This window comes from Tursiops truncatus, chromosome 4 (assembly GCF_011762595.2).
Source record: "Tursiops truncatus isolate mTurTru1 chromosome 4, mTurTru1.mat.Y, whole genome shotgun sequence".
Classification (NCBI taxonomy): Eukaryota; Metazoa; Chordata; class Mammalia; order Artiodactyla; family Delphinidae; genus Tursiops; species Tursiops truncatus.
In genome coordinates this window covers 16,135,308-16,151,747 of record NC_047037.1, presented here as the reverse complement: position 1 = coordinate 16,151,747, position 16,440 = coordinate 16,135,308, and the positions used below count along the sequence as shown (strand labels likewise).

The following is a 16,440-nucleotide window of genomic DNA, read 5'->3' as shown; positions in this document are numbered from 1 at the left end:
ACAAATTCACTTTAGTATATTTTGACATTCAAAAATGTCACTGGGTTCGTATTTCAGGTATCAAGTTTGAAAGTGGGTCTTTTAAAAGATAGCATACATGTCTTAATTTTGATGTGCAAGGTCAACTAGAAGTGTGAAGATTCCTGGGTACTTTCTACATACTTGGTTTAATGAACTGCCTTTGAATATTAATGTGCTGGTTTAATTCACTCTTTGAACCTTGGAGAGGGGAGTCGCTGTTTTTTCAACATATATAGAAAAGTGAAGGTTTCATAGATCCATTTTGTCTTTTGCAAAAAGAAAAAAATAGTGCTACAGTAACCTTTCTTTAATACCATAGGGGTGAATTAACTGAAATAGTTAACATGTAAGTTAACTCATAACTCACCCCAATGTTATGAGTTAACTTGTGAGTTAACTATTTCAGTAAATTGCTTCTTGGTCCAGTGTGTGCAGCTCACTTTGCTAAAGTTTCACCAAAGACTCAAGGATATTATCTTTAAAGTAGAATATAAAAAAAGGTATTAACAACAACAAAGATACCTTATAATGTTAGATTGTACTTAGTGTCATAGTGCTAAAGATCAATAAACAAAAGTTATAAATTACCACTGGGCCTTTTTTTCCCTTTCCTTTGAAAGGCATCGATGAAGGGCACAGTGGTTGTACCTTGTGAATGTGTCTTCCTAAATTCCTGCCAACTGAATTTAGGTGTGATTAGAGACTGGGACCCATAAAATGAGCAGCAAAGGGCTAATTACACTTGTCTGTAACCAGCTGTGTCCATAAGTAGCCCTGTTTTGACCCAATTACTAGTTAATCCAATTTTTAATCCCACAGACAGTTGATGGTGCACTGGTAGCTGCAAAATGAAGGACCTTAAACTTGGCTGTGACACTGAGTGGTTTCACAGAAGACCTGCTTTCACAGCATTTGGAAACATTGTGAAACATTAAAATTCAGTTGCTATTTTTCCATCTCAAAATATTTTTTTAGTTGCTGCTCACTTGTGGCCATGGAACAGTCCCCCTTTGAGTAAAGCAGCAGCGTTGCTTAATGACATGCTGTGTGGTTAACAGGATTCAACTGCCACATCAACATCAAGGACTTTTTTTTAATAACAAATAATTTCAAGATTTTAAGTTTACTTTTGAAATCAGCTTGTTGTAGCAGCTAATCAATGAAAACGTTGTCCATATTCTTTGTCTTTCTAAGAGAAACATTTAATTTATAGTGTCTAAAATGTGGTAAGATATTTTGATTTAAATAACAGGGAAAAAATAAACACAAATTTATTTCTGGTGAAGCTTCATCCCCAGAACAACAGCTCCTTAAATGTTAGGGAACTATGTTAAGAAGTAATTTAAAAAAATTTGAATGTGTAATTAAGTATTCATGTTTCAAAAAGCCATGTTTCATATATATGTGTGTGTGTTTGTAAGTAACACATGTGATTCTTTATAGAGTATTTAGAATCCCACCTTTTAGATAGTAGTCTTCCTGTGTTCAATTTTGTGGCTAAAATAGATCAAAAACATATTTTAAAACAGTTAAAGTAATTCTATGACTCATGCCTGAAGTTCTGAAATTTGGGAGCATTATGAGGTTTCCATGCCAGTAACCGCTAGATCATTTGTATTGTTTCAGAGAGTAAACGGAAGGAATTTAGAAAACTTGTAATATCCTGACTTCTTTAATAAAATGTGTTCTATATATTGCTACAATCCATAGTCCAGCCTTTTGTGAGTTCTTGAGCCCTGAGATGGAGGTAGACTGTGTAATCTACTATTTTTAGCAAGTTAGGAAAGCAAAGCAAATACTCTCTGAGAGGACCCTGGGAAATGGCTGTACCCTTCAGCTGTGCTGTTTCAGACTTTGGCCAGGCTCCCAGGTGACTTAGGTTTATAGCAGACTTCTACATAGAGGCGGAGAATTCATTTCATTAAAAACAGAAGTCAAACAGTTCAAGAAAGTATTTATGTAAAAGAAATCAATTGGCATACTAAAGGAAATAGGAAGAAAATCAGCTGATAGTCTTTTAGTTGCATATAGGTGATTTTAAAGTTTAAATAATTAACTTAGATGCATTTACTACGTGGAAACCTAGAATTCTGCATCACAGTAAATGTGTTGCTAAGTAAAATGAGAATATATAATAATGAGGAATATACGTACATATGAATATACTGAAATAGAATATGGCAGTAAGAAAGAACAAAAGATGTAATAATGACTTATCATTTATAAATTAAACAATATTTTAAGCACTTAATTTTTCTCCCTTAATTTTGCTTTTGCACTTGCAGTCTTAATTTCCAACAGTCTAAGAGTATATTCATACTGAGAATTAAATTGCTCACAGATTATAGATTTGAGTGTTTTATTACTTCAGAAATACTGAACATTAGAAAAGTGTTTTATTTAATGCTGGAGAGGATTTTTTTTTTCTTATGGCTTATGAAAGGGATACCCAAAGAGAAAAATATCAAAAGAAAAATGTCAACACTATAAGATGCTATTAGAATATTATGTTTCAGGAGTGATGATTCAAAGAGTCGTTAATGGCAAGTGACCTATTTTCTTCAGTAATCATCTCTTAACTAAAATTAAGTAGTTGATATAAAGAAAGCCTACAGGCTGTATTTGAATGTGATGCCAGGTTATTTATATTATCAAAAAATAAGCTTTCATCTTGTGATCAGCAGAAAGAGACTTGCTTATTGAATTCTTCTTTTTCAAATATCCATTTATTTTTCAGGTGCTCTGGGAGGAGAAGTATAACCTTTATGTTTACTATCTATTTTCCAAAAATCTAGCAAACTTCTACCTTTGAAAAGTTTAGTACCTTGTTCTCTTACCAAATTGGGCAATTTTGTTTAAGATAAATAATTGTTCATTTCACTGTTATACATGTTTGTGTATATAGATAGCCCAGCTGATCAGATTTATCATAGACACATCAGAGACCAGATTCCACTGCAAAGTGGGGTGGAATCAAGGGCATGAGCGAACACATTCAAAGTGCCTCTGAAGACTTAGCGGAATATGTGAAGTAATAAAATCAGCTATTAGAAGACACACAAATAGGTAAACATCCAGGTAAATGAGCAACTAGAAAACTCATAGTTAGTAACGCAGATAAACCAAGTCTCCAGATGGTTACGTGGGGAGAGGGTGACATAACTGGACATAATAAAGTGGTCTCAAGGTATTGACGGTTACACTTTAGAAGATCTTCCATTGTTAGCACAGTTTATCTTCCATTTAGCAATTGCCTGTGTTGCTGCTACTGTAAGTCCCAGCGTAGTCTTTCCATAATATCTTTTAAACCAGTTCAGCTGATAATCCTGACAAAATGGTATCTGCAAGTTTCAGGCTAAACATCTACTTTTGAATTAAAACTTGGATCTAGTAGGCTCCTAATTGGAATAACTTTTACCTGGAATTTCATTGTTGTTTGTTGTTTTGCTAAGCGCATCTCCCATGTGATAATGAAAACTCTGACAGAGTATTATATGTACGTGTAGCTCTGAGGTACGTATTCAGTGTGTCTTTCAGTGACAGGTTGACACAGGACTTCCTCATTTCCCCCTAATGATTTAGGAGATGAGCTATTAGCATAACTTGGGTAGCATTGTGTATCATACGAAAGTTCAAATTGTATTTTCTAAGCAGAAACGTCACAACTTTGTAAAGAATATCCTGTGAATGAGCCAGGCGTAATGTCATCAACTCTGACACAAACGTTTCTTTAATGAAATTCTCAGTAGCCGCAGCTGCTTTGGTTATACTTACAACTTTATTCATTTACCTATTTATATTCTATGGTTAGACTTTTTTTAGAATAATATTTTTTAAAGGAGTAAAGATTTTTAAACTTTTGGACAAATTTCAAGCCGTGTTTTGAATCATGATACCTAAGGCACTAATTCTAGAGCTAGTTTTTTTTTTTTCTTCATAAGATTATGGTACACTGCTTCTATTTTTTCTTTTTCGCGTTAAACCTTGCTTCAACTTTTGTGGCAAACTAAAAACAATTTAAACCTAAAGCAATGTGGCACTTATAATCGAGTTCAAACTTTAATTGTAACGCAGACTTCTAAACATACACAAAATTCTGATTCCACACGAATGGCCTCAAAGCAATTCCATGTACGAGGCTGTTGCTGACGGCTATGACTGACTTAAAAGGGCCTATGCAGTGTGGTGTGAATCTTGTATTCCGGAAGTGTGTGACATGTGCCTGGTTCACGCGAGAGGTGAGAAACTGAATGTTTCTCAGACTCAGCACAGACACCTAGGGACCTAGTTTGGGAAGCTTATCCTGTCATTTTCCTTGCCCAGGATAAGTAGAGGATGTCAGCTATCAGCATCGCTAATCTGTTACCTTTCATGCTGAGCAATGTCTCTGCCTTCCCACAGACTTAGACAAAGCTTCTTATTTTCTTACAAAGAGATCCTATTGAGCAAATTTTGAGTGTTTTTTTTTTTTGTTTTTTTTTTTAAACTTCAGCAGAAGCACATTTTGTGCTTGTAGATAAGGGAGCAATTTCTATGTTAACAAGGCCAAAAATTATGTCAGTGGAAATGGATAACTTAGTAGATGGTCTGTGATTTAGCCCTGAGGATAGTTATTAATACACAGAAATTTCAGTAAAAGCAACTGGAAAGGCTTGTTAGAAATACTTAGTTGCTTGAAGTAGAACAGATTGTTAGAATAGTGATTTCTTGGTGAATTTTACCTTAAACAGGAATAATTCTGGTGAGGACATCTTATTCTAATATTTATTTATGATAAACAACTACAGAGTTTTTATACTGTATTTCTTATACAGAAAACATCAAATGAACATCACCTACAGCATTATTTATACTCTTCTGGCACATTTTTGAAAGATTTTCACTTTGAGATAGTTTGATTTGTTGTTAGAGATAAAACTTTCTCTATTATAAGGACTTGTGTTTTAAAGATACTGATAGTTATAAGCCCTTATACATTATAATTTGATTGAAAGGCTCTCTCCTGGATACCTTTGGGCCTTGGCCGTGTCTGACCAGTAATATTCTTCTTGTGTTCTCCCTGAGTTCTTTCCAGCTTTCTAACTGCCCAGCTTCAGAACTGTTGGTTCTGATCCCTTTTTATATTTCTCTCTGGAGTCATACAGAAATGATTTAGACATTTTGTCTTTAAGGAATTACATTCAGTATTGAGTAACAGAGACACCTCTCCTCCCCAGCATGAGGCATAAACAAATTAAGGGTTTATATTTCAGTAGGTTGTCCAGGCCTATGTGATGACTCCACAGTCACTAGAACTTAGGTTTCTTCACCCTTAGGTCCTCGGGAACACATGACTTCCGACCATAGGTTTATTTAAAAATTGCAAGATGGCCACTGCAGTGCCAGCCACCATATCTTCATTCCAGGAAGCAGGAAGAAGCATGGGCAAAAGAGGCCGCAGCCCAGCCCACTTAGGCTCCTTTTAGCAAAAGTCCTCTAAGCTTCACCCAGTGATTCATCCTGGTTTCTCATTGGCAGCAAGGATAGCTGGAAACTATGTACTTAACTGTCGCCCTAATTGAAACCATGCCTCTGGGTAGTTTAGGTAGAAGGGGGAAATGGATGTTCAAGAGGGCAGTTACTGGGATGGGAGTTAGCGAGATTTTTTTCCCCCCAGAAAACTTCCAGAATCAAGTATCTCTCCCTGAAAAGCATCTGGGTATGAGGGGAGATCACTTCTGAAGAGAAACTTTTATCTTCTTATCTTGGCAAACCTGTCCTCACTTTTCCTGTCCTCGTTAACTAGAGTTGCCTTTTTTTTTTCCTTTCAAATCATGATATATTTAGTCAATAAAATATGGCATATCACGAATGGATTGATTTTTACTAATACAGAAATTAAAAATTGCTTTCTTTATTTTTTTAATTTTCCTATTGCCAGTGCATACTTATATAAACAGTTATATATTTATAACTGGAATATAACAGGAAGGTATGTCATAAAAAACAGGTCTCAATGATTTCGACAAAAGAATCTGTAGTTACTCTGATGCCTATTTCTGCTGCTTCTGCAAAAATACTTTATTTCCTCTGTAGGAAGCAAAATAAAATGAGTTAATATTTATTGAAAATTATTTTATGCTGGTCAGTATTTTCAGTGCTTTTATTTTTTTCATAGTACTTAGTCCTCACAAAAACTCTTTGAAGAGTTACTGGTATCACTGCCATTTCTCAGATGGTCACACTGAAGTACAGAGAAGTTAAGTGATGTCCCCAAGGTCATTCACCCAGTAAAATGTGGACTCCAAGCCCGGTAACCTAATTTCACAGCCTGCACTTTTAACCACTTTCCAGTAAAACATTGCTTCTTAATTTACATATCCACATCCCAAGGATTCAGCAAAGAAAATACCTGACCAGCAGTGCTTAAGAATAAAAATTAATATTTCAGGCAGGTTTACAGCATAGGGCCTAAAGCAATAAATACTCAAAACATTATATTTTAAGTCAACAAATGAATCAATGAGGAAACACAAAATAGCATCAAGAATGCTTCCACCGGGCTTCCCTGGTGGCGCAAGTGGTTGAGAGTCCTCCTGCCGATGCAGGGGACGCGGGTTCGTGCCCCGGTCCGGGAAGGTCCCACATGAAAAAAATTGCTTCCACCAACTTTCAAAGATTATATATTTGTTTTAAATGTATGGCCATGTAGGAAAAACTTTTTAAATTTATCATCTTAAGGAGTCACTGTGTAAACTATGTAGCTGTCCCCCAATGTATATTAAAAAATATTCCAAAGTTTTAATTGTCTAGAAAGCATTTTTCCACAGAAGCAGTGTGGGTAAGTCATTAGTCCAACCCTGGGAAGCCTAAGTAACCCATAGGATGCTTGAGTTATAGTTCAGTACAAAGAGTACCCTGGAAACTCTGATTATTAATTAAACCCAGGAGCCTCCCCAGAAACATTATGAGTACTATCCCATCATACATCTTAAGTAATATGAGGGTCATAGGTCCCCAACTGCTTTTGTTAAACTGTTTCGATGGGAAAAGTACATTTCAAGTTTCAGTTTGGGGCTCTGGAAATTCATCCGGGCCTAATGCAGGGAAGGTAGCCTTTCCTAAACTCGCAGACACTATCTGCAAGCCGGTGCGAGAGGTTTCCTCAGCTCCATGTTTGGGCTACTCCTGTGACCCAGAGCTGGCTTTCAATAGGGTAGGGCTCAGAATCATAGGGAGTAAAGACAGGGTATGGAATGAGGGGCTATGTCAAAAGCTTCCCCTGGGTGGGATGACTTTTTTGTTAATATATCTTCCAAGTAACCTTTCTTTTTTGCTAAGGTCTCAACCTGCTTCCTTTTCAAATGTATAGCTTTTTGGTTCTGAGTCTGGTCCACTGTGGAACTTCATATTGATGAACAGCTTCTTCCCATTCTCTTTCCTTTCTAAAATGATCAAAAGCGTAGCTTTGTTTTGATACCGTTTCCTTCTGATTACTGGTAGAAATGGGGAAAAATAGGTGCATAGTGAAAATATCAAACTAAGATTTTTTTGTTTTTGTTTTCTGGCCATTTTATCACAGGATATAGTCAAGGAATCAGCAATAAAGAACCAGATATGAGAAGAAAGACATCTAGGAGGTGATAGGGGGTGGGGATTTCACAATTCAAGGAGTATAACTTAAACACTTCCTGTGTCAAACTTTGGGAAGGCAGATATTAAAAACACAGCCCTCCAGGGGCAAATTACTAACAGGGAGACCAGTATATTAGGTGGTGTGGTGGAGTTCAGAGGTGGAACTTTTCCATAGCAATTGGAGGGTCAGTGGAAGAGAAACTTAAGGAAGAGAGAGAGAAATGTGTCCGGTGGTTTATCTTTCCTTTTTTTTCCCTCCCTTCCCTCTCACAACTACTAATTCTGAGACCACAAGTAGAAAGAGAAGAACTAGAGGGAATTCCCAATAAGAGAGTTCCCATAGCCACAGGCCACCAGGCTGGGGCAGCTCTCCCTGCATCACCGTTGGTCTATTGGGAACCACCTATATTTTAACCCTAGATAACAATTTTAGGCTCAGAAGGATTCTTCTGATGCTATCTCAGTTTTTTTTTTTTTTTAAGACATTTTGGATGTGGACCATTTTTAAAGGCTTTATTGAATTTGCTTCTGTTTTCTGTTTTGGTTTTTTGGCCGTGCGGCATGTGGGATCTTAGCTCCCTGGCCAGGGATCGAACCCGCACCCCTTGCATTGGAAGGCGAAGTCTTAACCACTGGACCGCCAGGGAGGTCCCTGATGCTATCTCAAATTATTCAACAATATTTATATTTTAATTGCAGTTCATGTTAGATTGAGACTCACTATTTATTGAGATCCAAAAACTGTTTTCTCAAGACCCCAGGCATCTTAACTTAGAATTTATCTCTCTGCACAAAATTCAGACTTGGTGTGAAGGCTTCTGGTTTTCAGAATCACTTATGCTTAATTCCAGGCTATTCTCAAATAAGGCAGGAAGCATCTGCTGTTAATAGTTGACAGTAAATTACATAAAGTAAAACATGGAAAATTAAAGTTAGAAAAGCTGGGAAGCTTTTCTATCATTTTCAATTTTCTGCACAAGCACGGACATAATCAGTGTTTAGGATCTGCTCATGACGGATAAATTACATCTGTAATTCATTCTTTTCCATGTTACTGCATTCAGACGATAATTTGCTTTCAGATATCTTTGCTCATCTAATATTCTAAAATCGTTCATAGACTGAAAATAAGTCTAGTAACATCTTCCAGTCCCATGAAGCTTTTATAACTAAACAGTGTTAGCTTACAAGTTAAAAAAAAAAAAAAAAAAAGGTTTTAGAGAAAAACAGAGCCAAATTTATCATGCCCAAAATAAGATTCCTCTTTGGTAGATGACGTTGCTTTTCATAAAACAATTCTTTAATGGAGGCAACTGAGAAATGAACCATGAAGAACGAAATAACTAAAGAATTCATTTATTTATAAAGAATCCTGTTAAGAAAGATCTGTGTTCTGAATGAACCTTTCTTCACATTATCTCATAACTCTTCATGGCTAAGTGGAAACTAATGAAATCTAAATCTAGCCACGAGAAAAGATTATCATCATGATTTTATTTATTAAAATTTTCTCACTATTATGAAATTTTACTGCCAGATATTGCCTTCCATGAATTATAGCACAGTAATAAATTGGAGACAAATGTACACATAAGAATACCCAATATATAAAAGAACACTCCAAACACAAACTCATCTTAAACTCAGGTAAACTAAAAGTCATATCTACATTGAAGAAGAGTCATCTACATTGCAAGTTTTTGCATAGTGGAGTCTATTTAAGTAGCTTCCCCCCAACCTTTAAACTATGATTAACATATAGTAGCTTAACATGTAACATACATATAGTGGGTTGAGTATGCATTGTGAGAAATGCAAAATTATTATTATGTTTTAGAATCTTTATTGGCTACTTTTGGCTTCTGTGTTTCCCGTAAGGATGAATAATGCTGGAGGAGAGATTTTCACCCCAAACACATATTTTTATGCTGAATGGTTAGGAATTTTAAAAATGGCAAACCAAAGTATTTGCCACCTCTGCATCTCAATTAATGGAAAATAATCCATTCTTCCTCCCCTTTTCATCATTTATTACCTGCTGTGTACCAGACAGTTGCAATAGGCAGTGGGGTGAATAACACACAGAGCCTGTTAGGTTGTTGATAGACTACAGCTTCTGAGAAGTATAATGTAGATTAAAATGATCATAGAGGGCTTCCCTGGTGGCGCAGTGGTTGAGAGTCCGCCTGCCGATGCAGGGGACACGGGTTCGTGCCCCGGTCCGGGAAGATCCCACATGCCGCGGAGCGGCTGGGCCTGTGAGCCATGGCCGCTGAGCCTGCGCGTCCGGAGCCTATGCTCCACAACGGGAGAGGCCCACAACAGTGAGAGGCCTGTGTACCGCAAAAAAAAAAAAAAAAATCTTAGAATAATAAAACATTGTTTTAACTCTTCTATTCTTTAATATTAAAATGTCCCAGTGGAACACAAATTTGCCCATGTAAAATGTAAGTAGGCATTAAATGCCCTTGTGTATGTCTGAGAGGTTTGTCATGAAAAACTTGGAAACCGTTAAGTAGTCAGTGTGGGAAGAGCAGATGAATTTCAACTCTGGTTATGTGTACTGCTAGAGAAACTGTGTGCTTGTATTAGTAGAGTGTGTTTACACGGTAAAAGGTTTATACTAGACCCGTCATATTCCAAAATTTAGCAAGATAAACCTGAATCAGATTGATTTTTAGGTAACACATAGAAATGGTTAATTTTACTCCCCTGCTTTGATCATCATCTGTTCATTATATAAAATGATGAGGCTCAGAATGATTAAGTAACCTATACAAGTTTGCATCGCCTGGAAGTGGTCAAACTGGGATTCAATACAGGCAGCCTGTCTTTAGAGCCTGTGTTTCAACCTTTAGAGCCTATGCTCTGAGTTTAACTTGTTTAAGCTGACAAAGTGTGAATGAAGCACTACACAGCAACCTTATGCATACAAAAATATAGTGTTAATTATTAGTGAGTCTGCATATTAGAGTGACAGACATACTTAGGCATATTTGTTGAGTCACTGTAATTGCCTGAATTTAGGACAACTATACTTTTTAAAACATGATCACTCACACTTTTTCTTAATTCAGAAAAACATCCCTGAATAATCACTAATAAGGTTTTTTTTTAATTTAAAATGGAAAATTTATACTAAATTTTAACTAGAAGAAGTTTGATAATATAGAGAATCTAAAACTTAGGTCAGGAAGAATTTTGAAAGTCATGCCAGACTGGGAACAGTATAGAAAATCAGAATAATAGGCTGTTCTGAGAAAAAAACAAGTAAGAGTTTCAGTATTCTAAGACAAAGCTTGGAAGTGAAGTATGGGGCACCAGATAAGGAGGTTTTCATTACATAATTATCCTTATGATTTTTTTTTTGCATAAAATAGAATATCCTTTCTTATTCAAGGAAGTTGTATAATTGGTACTTTTCTAATGCATAGAATCATGAGGCATTTTTTTTTTTAAATGAGTGAGAGTTCCTTCATATTTCATGAGTTTCACTGGGCATTTATAATAATATTGGAAACAAAAAACTGTGCTTAAGCCTTTCGAAGTCTTTGTAAGTTATACTATATGAAATTAAAATCTAGATTAAAGCATTCACCCACCTCTTTGACAATGATTTATATAATACGTCTTCCTATTGTATGTCACACTTAAGTATTTATGCTAACTTTTAAGATTGTATTTTAAAAATTAGCTAGGAAAAATATTTTAGTAGGTAATTTAAGTCTTTGTATATTTGTATAGTACTTACCTTTAGTAAGAGGAGGGTTTTTTCACATGAATATTTAATTTTAAAATAGCTTATGACATTGTTTTTAAGACTTTTGCATTGTTTGTAATTGAAACAAAAATGACTAAATATAAGAATCACTGTTTGCATTTTGTTCATGATATGACAAAAAGAGCATGTTTGCTCTCAGAAAAACATGGATTTAAGGACGTCAGATTCCTGGGCTTACCGGGTATTTAGTAAATATTAGTTTAAATTGGACTTTTAAAAGAGGTATCCAAATATTAGTGTTCATTATATGACTTAAAATGCTCTATGAGAAACATACAATTATCCTCACAGAGCTTTTCATTTGGACGAATGCTGGCTTGGACAAAAGGGAAGAGAAAACCTTTAACATCAATAGCTAGTGTTACAAGGATCCTTTCCTTAAACGATTAGAAACTCAGTGCCTTTTGGCCATTTTCTTGAATGCATCAGTTTAGTCAAACAGCCAGTTAGAAATGTTGTTAACAAAATTGTTTTTGATATATAAACTCAAACTTGGTATGGAAGTAAAACTTATTTTGTGTTCAGAACCAAATTGATCACAGGGAAAGGTGAGTATACCAGAGTGCTGGTATTCCTCGTCCTTTGATTTCATTTCTCTGGGCATTTTCTTCATTAGTTTGCTTTAGCTATAGTTTTGCTTTGTTTTTCCTCTTGGTGTTTTCTGAGTGTCTAGATTGGCCTCTTTGCTCTTTTCCTTGGGATGAAATCTACAATAAAATATTATTTTATAGCAAATATATCGGTACCAGGAGTAACGAGAATGTAGCCACTGATGGCTTTCACGTAGTCCCAATGCTACCTTGGAGTTTTTACTCAAAGTAGCATCTGCAGAGTGATTGCAAAAAGCCATATTCAAAAATGTGTAAATAAAAAACTTTTCATGGCAAAGAGTAAGACCTGGTTAAGAGCCAAAACCATGAATGCAGGTTGATATGGGTTTGATTCCATCAGTCACTTCCTAGTGACTTTGTGCCAATCACTTTGCCTCCCAAAGTCTCAGTTTCCTTCTCCATAAAATGAGACTAATGATACCTGCTTTGAATGTTTGTGAGAATTCAGTGAGATCATTTCCATAATATAGGTCATTCCATGCAACATCTCTCTCAGTGTAAACACTTCACACCTAGTAGCTAGCTGCTCGTGGTGTTCTTGTCTGAATGCTGGAATTCAGTCTAAGGTATCTTCCCCTTAAGAGAACTTTCCTTAGGTCAGAAGAAATGTCGCATTATTTTGCATACTGTACTACAGGTATTTATCCATGATTTAATTTAAAGATTTAAAGATGAGTTTTTTCTGCATTATCACATTTACCTGTTATCAAGAGAAAACATCTCTTAACCTCTAGCACATGTACCACTTGACTTCAAGCTCACTGGGGTAGTATTAATAAAATAAGTCAGTATTCATATCATTGTCTGTGCCTAAAAACCCGTTTCATAAATGCAGTTATCCATGATTGGAAAAGTGGTTGTGACCATCTGTTCCAAATTTAATTTCATTTAAAACTAATGCCTCTTTAGCTCTGTGTTGGCCTAAAATAAGTAGTTCACATTTGATATTTCAGATAGTATATTATTTATGTAAATTTCTTCCTAAAAGACTCACCTAGGACTTTGTTTCAAAAATAAAATTAATGTTTATTCAGTAAAGTACCTGCACAGACTAGAAGGTTAGATATTAAAGTCTATTTTTTCATGATTTGCACTATCCCTACTTTGTTCTTTTTATACCTGTATAAACTTACTTGGTTGGTAAAATATCTACCACTTAACTTCCTCAAAGGTGTAAAGGGGCATCCAAGTCCAAGATATTCCATTTATCACATCCTCATTTTTCCCCCTTTCATATTACCCAGAATTGATAGGAATCCAATTCTAGCCCAGTAAAATGGTCTCTTTTGCTTCAAGATATTTAAAGATGCTGGCCTAATTCACAAGCTTGAGACTTTTTTTATTTTAGTTAGAAATGAGAGTATATACTTTTTGCAGCGAATGGGGAAAAATGCCCCAGCTCCCTGATTTTATTGTCTTTTCAGGGCTGGTATAGCCTAGTAGTTTCCTGTGGCTAGCTCTGGGTTTTCCTTTGCAGTTGTGTATAAATTTTGTTATATTCTAATTCTGAATATGAGTTGTGCACTTACTATTTTATTTATTGAGCCGTGCCACTGCCTTCTTGTTAAGGCTATTGATTATTGCTCATTCTGTTCTGCTGTGTATTGATTTAGTATGTGGCCGTGAGTTAATTGTATTACTTGATGTTGAAAGAGGATCAAATATGTTTGAAGGAGATGCTTGTAGCCTGTTTAATTGAGTTGGCTATTTAGGCTTTTAACATGTTGTGAAACAATTAGGAGAAAGTACAGGAGGACCTCTGAAGGCAGGAAACATAAAATTTGTTTTCAGCATTTAAAAAAATTATTTACTTATTTATTTATTTATTGGTTGCATTGGGTCTTCGTTGCTGCATGCGGGCTTTCTGTACTTGCCGCGAGTGAGGGCTACTCTTCGTCGCGGTGCGTGGGCTTCTCATTGCGGTGGCTTCTCTTGTTGCGGAGCACGGGCTCTAGGCACGTAGGCTCAGTAGTTGTGGCTTGAGGGCTCTAGAGCACAGGCTCAGTAGTTGTGGCGCACGGGCCTAGTTGCTCCTTGACATGTGGGATCTTCCCGGACCAGGGATTGAACCCGTGTCCCCTGCATTGGCAGGCGGATTCTTAACCACTGCGCCACCAGGCAAGTCCCTTCAGCATTTTAGAAGATGCCAAAAATTGTGCAGTAAGTCCTTCCTGGCATTAAATGGTCAATTGATATTTAGTTAGCAGATGTGTGAAAGCTGGGATTTCCCCCCTGTATTTCATTTAAAAATCAAGGGAGCTAACACCCTTAGATGCTCACATTTTATTGAGAAAAAGTCACGTCTTTTTAAGAATAGTTTCCTATTGAAATCGCATATTATTGGATATATGTAGAAATAGCAAGTGGGATGTGTATGTGTGTGTAGGTGCTCACATCTGGGGGATATTGCAGAGATAGGAAATTAAGTTAAATGATTAAGCTGGGAATCAATTGAGTTCTTTTTATCTACTCTTTTGTTTCTTAGCGAAAAATATTTTTTCATGTAAACAATAACATTTAAGGTAGGGCTGATATTTACTTATTTTATTTGACATTGTTTGAATTTTCCAAACTTCAGACAATCCATACTTAATGTGAAAAAAAAATTAACCTTCAGACTGTGATCATGGTACCATGGTCCTCTAATGAATGTTACCTTTTGTTTTAGTGGCTCAGTTGGCTCTAATCCATGGAAAAGTTTTTATTTCCCATCAGATCCAAGATAGGAGCCAAACCAAAGTTAAAGAAACATTTTCCAGCAGACAAGTTTCTACAGATAACATCAGTAGTCAAAGAGCATGCACTTGTGTGTTCTCTCTCTCCCTCCCCTCCGCCCCACTTATGGAAATATTAGATTGGAAAAAAAATACTAAAATACTGATAATGATAGTAACTTTCAGGTTAATAAAGGCGCTCCTTATTAATCCTTCCTAGTCACAGTATGGCCTCAAATTTTAAACCTGTTTACTTTTTCAAAACGTGTTTGCTTCAGGGTGACGGAAGGAGGACTGCTTTCTCCCCTTGTTAATACCTTCCAGGGCTCTTTGATCTATAACCTTTTGTCACCTCTGGTTTATTTGCCTAGCATACGATTGTTGAAAAATGAGGGAACATAAACAATTATGACTGGCTTTTTGGAAATGCCTATTAAAACCCTGTCCTCAAAGGACCTGCCAGTTTGGAACTTTGTAGAATTGTGAAAGCTCAGCATTGAAAGTAGAGAGTGTACAAGAGATGGTGCCAGTTGGATCATTTTGCTACGAATACCTGCTAGACTCAAACCTTTCCCTTGCTTAGTTATCCACAATACTAACAGTAGGACCCACTTAATTCCATGTGAGTCAACAGCTTACGTGGCATGCCTGCTGTGTGCCAGATAGCATGTCAGGTGCTTTTCCAGGCTTTCTGCGCAAAGCCAAAAAGACCTGGCAGGTATATTCTTTCCCTACCCCTACCACTTGCCCCACCACCTAGACCTACTCAGTTGGAATCTCTAAACCAAGAGACATGGCCAGGTATATGTTTTCAAAAGCTGTAGGCTCATGGTTAACAACCATTCTTTGAATACTGCTGAGAGGTTCAGGGAAGGTAGTATTTTTGCCATGACTTCTCAGTCCATATAGAAGATGTATTTTTCTCCCGAGGATAAAACCATCTGGAGATCTTCACATGCTCCAGACTCCCCATATAGAGCTGACTTTGCTTTTTGATTAGCACCGTCGATAAATTTGAAAACGCGACTTAAAAAAAAAAATGAAATAACTTTCTCACCTACTTAATTTCTTATTCATAGTTAGCAGGTAGAGTGGAGTCACTCTGTTTCATTAATGTCCCTGCTAGCTTTCAGATTCAAAAATAATTTTTTCTCTCTAAATAACACTCGCTATGACTTCTGGTCCCTAAAAAAAAATGGATTGTAATTAGCAGGGTTCCTTTTTGCTACGTATCTTCCATTTTGCTCTATCTCCTCTATTAATTATAATAAAATAGACAGTTGGTAAAAGAAGAAGTGTTACTTTTAAGATTCTTACAATGTATATCAACAAATGTGGAGTTCCAGTGATGACCTGGTTGACCTCATAATTATTTTTGTAAAGAATTTCATATTTTGCATATTTTATTTCATCTCATTATCTCCAAGCAACTGCAAATAGAGTAATCTCCAAATAATTCTAGTATCTTCTCTTTGAATTTCTGATTGATCGTGTATTTAAATGAACGAAACTTTGCTTGCATTACGGGCAGCCTCAGGCACAGCAAATGATTAGACTAGCCTGGGTGGATATAGTTTTATAAACTATCAATACATGAAAGTGATGCTAAAACTCCAGATGCCGTTACTTTAGAACTTCATGCATAAATTATATGCGTTGTTCTAGGAAACAGGGAAAACTGATGGTCAGCCTTAGCCTG

General features: G+C 36.2%; 1 protein-coding gene across 17 annotated transcripts in view; it reads left to right on the top strand.

Annotated features, from left to right (window-relative positions):
* Window positions 1–16,440, top strand: part of MBNL1 (muscleblind like splicing regulator 1) — a 176,514-nt gene that overhangs the window by 32,432 nt on the left and 127,642 nt on the right. The gene's annotated exons all lie outside the window — the stretch shown is intronic.